This window comes from Schistosoma mansoni, chromosome 3, assembly GCF_000237925.1.
Source record: "Schistosoma mansoni strain Puerto Rico chromosome 3, complete genome".
NCBI classification, from domain to species: Eukaryota; Metazoa; Platyhelminthes; class Trematoda; order Strigeidida; family Schistosomatidae; genus Schistosoma; species Schistosoma mansoni.
Genome location: NC_031497.1, coordinates 6,605,801 through 6,611,950, shown reverse-complemented (window position 1 = coordinate 6,611,950; position 6,150 = coordinate 6,605,801).

The following is a 6,150-nucleotide window of genomic DNA, read 5'->3' as shown; positions in this document are numbered from 1 at the left end:
ATTGACTCACGCTTTCAACTATGAAAATACATAATTTAATTCATCATTGAAGTTGGTGTAAAATAAGTACTATCTTCAATTTTAATAAAATTTAAATTTACGATAATTTCTCAATATCGAATGAATATGGCAATTTTCTGTTGAGAAAATGTAATTAAAAGTGTCAATGAAGTTGAGAGTGAAATCATCATATATCGATAAAGATAAACAAGGATTGAGCTATGTTGTAGATTAACTGAAGTGAAAAAAAATTATAGATAAAGAGCCTTTAAAAAAGAAACACACTAAACACTTTGTAAGATAAAACAGGTTTATTGATTAAAGAAAAAACAGTTTATTTTTTAACTTACCATGTCAATAGTGGCATCGTGTAAAAACTTCAGTGAAACTAGGAAACTGTAAATTTTGGGAAATTTTGAGTATTTTTCGGGAATGAATACTGAAGTGAGATTAGTTTTCAATGAAAATATCTGAGAATATAGTGTTAAATTATGTGAGCTAATTTTCGATATCTTATTAGTTTCAAAATTAAGCCAAGAAAATATTTACATATGAAATATATATGTTTAGATTATAGGTATCTATTGTCGAAAGTAACTTGCTGTCATCTCTTGAAAATTATCTTTAAAGGATTTTTAGATTTTATGTAAATGAACACCATGTAATGATAATCATCTGATATCTGAACATTTATTTCTGAAGGTTCTGTCTATATTTACTTAATACTATTATAATATACAACAAATAGTAATGCTGCCATTATCAGTGTGCATTACTTCATATCAAGTTGTCTGATTAGGATTCTCTTGTGATCACAGTAACCAGTTGTCTTAAACGTATTTTACAAAAAATTTATACAAATAAAAGTTATGTGATTTCAGTTACACTAAACGTTTTGAAAGTCTTGATACTAATATTCTCAATGTTTGTTTGCAATCACAATTCAACCGTATCAATTTTTTAAATATTTCGGGCACAAGAGCCATGTTAGAGGCTGATTTTTGAGTGCAAAGTCAGACAAAAGATAATCTTTCGAATGAATTTATCACAACGTTTGAGACCAAATAACAGTGTCCGAAACATGCAAAAAGTTCAATAAATTCATTTCATGTAACCAAATAGCAGTTTATGAAAGAAAATTAAAACAGATTTATCACTTAGACGTTTGTCCATTGGAGAACATTCGAATATAAAAATATGAAAGAATCACATAGATTTTGCTCAACCTGATGTATGTTGTCAGTAATGTCTGCATTTATGTTGTTATCAGAGGTTCTAATCAATCTATATTAGCTTGCATACAAGAATAACTTGCACATTACTACTAAAAAACAAATGATAATATGATTATCTGACTGTGAGTAATTCAAGCGATGGTAATTGTTAAAATTTTCTATTCAGAAATTAATGAATGTCAATTTATATGTTCTCAACCGAATCATTAAAAAGAACAGAGAACAAACAACTGGTCACATTGTAGAGAATAAAAACACGATTAGGGAAAATCGAATGCATTTGACACGAAAATTACAGGCTATCTCACTAAAATTTGACAACCATACCGTAAACAGTTAATTCGCAGCTCTGGGACGTTTGAAGTGGGTGGTACTGGGTTCGAGTCCTAGAGTGAACATCAACTCTGAGATGCAGTTACATTCAGCTGACGATTCCCGAATAGGATGTAACGTGTGTCCTAGATTTAACTGCTAGCCACTATCCATCTTTGCTTACAATAATTAATTTGTATTTTTCTAATTTTTTTCTTTTCACTACTTTACATTGTGGATAGATATCAATAAAGGGGTATTTATATAATAAAAAAAGTAGCGGACATAATTATAATTGATAATATAGTTTACATCAAATTTATTTTAAAATAACAACTAGCAACTAATTATTCATGTAAAAAAGTTTTATCAAATTTATGTTCATTCACTACTTAATTAATTTGAGTAGGCGTATGATATTTTTCATCATCTTCATTTTTTCATCACCTTAACAATTCTATTATCCATAACTAATTAGATATGTATTATGTAATAATAATGTTGTGATGTTTTCATAAAAAACAATCACTAATGATAATTGGATTCATTTAAACAAAAAAGAGAAAGAAAAAAATACCTTGAACTAACTTCTAATTTGTATCATTTGTTACACAAACTTGTTTAACAATGAATATAACAATATTATTTTTTTTCTTAGCATTGTGAAGCAAGAAAGAAGGTGGTTATATACAGATTGCTTTTCCAAGATGAATAAGTTAAAATATTTTGTGGAAAAAACTGAAGAAAACTTATCTTCAATTACATGTTTTATGACAAGATTGTAATTTTTATAAATCATACGAATCACACTTGACGGAGAAGCTTTGGAGGATGTGAAAACCTTTACATATCTGGGCAGCATCATCGATGAACACGGTGGATCTGATGCAGATGTGAGAGCGAGGATCGGCAAAGCAAGTGCAGCATATTTACAACTGAGGAACATTTGGAGCTCAAAGCAATCAACCAACACCAACATCAGAATTTTCAATACAAATGTCATTACAGTTCTACTGCATGGGGCGGAGACGTGGAGAACTACGAAAGCCATCATACAGAAGATACAGTTGTTTATCAAGAGTTGTCTACGCAAAATACTTCGGATCTATTGACCAGACACTATCAGGAACAACATATTGCGGTAGAGAACAAACCAGATTCTATCCAGCGGAGGAAGAAATCAGGAAGAAGTGCTGGAATTGGAAAGGAGACACAAAGAGGAAGGCAATCAACTGCGTCAAAAGGCAAGCCATCACTTGGAATCCTCAAGGTCAAAGGAGAAGATGAAGACTAAAGAACACACACAGACATGAGAAGAATGAACAAAAATTGGATAGAACTAGAAAGGAAGGCCCAGGACAGAGTGGGTTGGAGAATGCTGGTCGGCGGCTTATGCTCCATTGGGAGTAACAGGCGTAAGTAGGTGTGTATTCAAAGAGTGTACATATTCTGATTTATATATCTGTATTTGTTTCCTACAACATATTCTGAAAGAAATAATTTCCAATGTTTATTTGTCTGACTTGGATCATAAAGCTTACAGTCAGTGAAAAGGGAAGGAATTTATTTAATATTTGTACTAAATATTCAGTAAACTTACAAAAATACTATTTATTATCCTTTGAAGATTCGCACGAGTTCACTAGATTTTCTTCATTTATACTTTTAATGAAAGAAAGTTTATTTGATCATATTGATGGACGACTTATGTAACTCACCTGTTGGAAAATGTATGTTGTTCGAATATTCATTTTTATTTCAAACAATCTACATGAAACTTTATAAATAGTAAATTCACTTAGTGTTGTTCGCTTGTATCTTCTCATTGTTATTTAGGTCTGCGATTGATCAGTCTCTTGTTGACATATGTGCATCTTGTGAAGATTGCCTCGATATTGCCTGAAGTCACAATCTTTATAAGCAAAGATGGATATTGGCTAGCAGTGGAATCCAGGACGCACATTTTGTCCTATTTGGAACTCGTCAGCAGGATGTACCTGAATCTCAGAGTGGATATCGATTCTGGAACTCGATGCACATATGCCAATAAGAGACTGATCAATTGCAGTTCTAAATAACAATAGGAAGATACGAGTAAACCAGATCAAATGACATTGCAATGTAAACATTTTTAATGTTTTGTTTTGAAATTTATTGATCCACTGAATAAATAATTCAGTTATGCTTCACTAGTCATATCTGTTTATTTTTGTTCCATATATTTAAACGGAAATTAAGTTGGATTATTCAAGGTACTTGATAAATTCATTTTTGATCTCAAGCTTTTGGTTGAAAACTAAGAATTAAATGGAGTAGTTTATGTAGAATTGATAAGATGTGATCAGGAGTAAAAAACAGGAAGCACATTTCACTCTACTTGAGACTAACCAAGAGGAAGTACCTGCATCACAGAGTTGACATTCACTTAATGACTCAAATCCACTATCATTCGTCTTAAACGTCAACACGTTATACATTTAGTTACATAATTTAAATGTTTATTCATTTGTACAGTGGGATTTAAGTTTTTTTATATAGTTTATAATGATTTGGTTTATCTTGCCATTGATAGTCTTGACTGAAATTTGATCTATTCTATACAAAAAAACTATTATCATAATGATTATATAGAGCCAATCCACATTGGACAAGTGGATACCAATTAAGATTGATCAAATTTCATTCAAAAATGTTGAAGAAAAACAAAAACGATTCAAACCATTACAAATTAAATTAAAGAGACAGTTTTAATTCATATAATAGAATACTTTAAACCATTTCTTTTTTCTTCTATTTTACAAGAGAAAAATATTTATTACTACTTAAAAAAAGAAATTCAATATTGATATCAGAAGGGGTTTTGTGGATATTATAGTAATTACAATAGTTGAGATCATGAATCAGTTGAAGCTAGACCACCATAGAAAACCTGGTAGCACTGGACGGCCGTTTCGCCCTAATGTGGGACTCCTCAGCAGTGCGCATCCACGATCTCGGCTAACGATATTCCAACCCAGGACCTATCAATCTCACGCTTAACCTCTAGAACACTGAGCCGGCATCCAACGGTAATAATTTCCAACTTCAATCGATCCACGAAATTAAGCGACACATTCACCATTGCCTTCAGTGAGTGACTATCTCCTGAGTTCGAGTCTCGCGAGGCGGGATCGTGGATGCGTACTGCTGAAGAGTCTCACAATAGGACAAAATGGCCGTCCAGTACTTCCAGGTTTTCCATGGTGGTCCAGCTTTAATTGATTCATGGTCTCAACTAATAAAATTTTATTTAAATGTTCAATATATCATATTAGAAAGACTGTTAATCTACTATGAACAGCAATATTGTTATATATACCTGTGTGATGAGTTGTGTAGTTTTTACAAACAAAATCTATGAATCTCACAACTAAATACACACGATAAGTAACACATTTTCTTTGATAGAAAATAAGACACTCTTAAAAATTATCTCGTTCCTGTGTTTTTGTTATAACAAAATTACTTATATTTTCGGTGGTTGTATATAATCATTAATCAACCCTGAACTTATATCTCACGCTACTTGGCACTCATCAACATCAACCATCTAGCATCCAAATATAGTATACACGATGTTGATCCACTTAGACTGCTGGCCAAGTTTCAACATGATAGATGGAACAACACGAAAAATGACAAGACAGATATGACATTGGTCATTATTCAATGATCAATAAACTGGATAAATGTATATTTATAATTCTATTTATAGACTAAAATTAAAAGTAAATTCATCATTTTCACTAAGTAACGTTTTGTTTTAATTTATTGAATAGTCTTTATATGATACATATTAATCAATTACGTCATTCCCTGACAAATTGTTTTGAAACTTTTAATTATTAGAAGAAGTCCATTTAAATAAGTCAAATTCATAAATTACATAACTGTAATAAATACATTAATATATTTGTAATATCCCAATGAGTAGAAAAATTAGACTTTCTGACGTTTCGTGACTCAGTGTAAGCCGCTTCTTCAGAGAATAAATAGCCAAATTAACATTAATCCAAGTTTAAATAGTACAACGGAACAATCCAAGAATATTAGGTGATCAATCAAAAACAGGTCTGAATAAATCAATGTCACTTCATTTCATCTCGGTCAAGGTGATTCATAAGCGACTTGAATGTAATTTTGCTTGTATATGTGCACTGTTAATGATGAAAAATGTGTGATCTTTATAATGACAAAGGATAGAGATTAATTTGTAATGTAACGGTGTGAATTGTAAATAATATCAGATTAGGTGACTAGGATAGATAGTCCAAGTAGGATGTATGGTGAGGCCTTCCTTTCTATTAAGAGTAGTAAGATTAATCATTATTCTGTGAAGAAGTGACTTACACTGAGTCACGAAACGTCAGAAAATCTGATTTTTCTACTCATTGGGATATTACAAATATATTAATGTATTTATTACAGTTATGTAATTTATGAATTTGACTTATTTAAATGGACTTCTTCTAATAATTAAAAGTTTCAAAACAATTTGTCAGGGAATGACGTAATTGATTAATATGTATCATATAAAGACTATTCAATAAATTAAAACAAAACG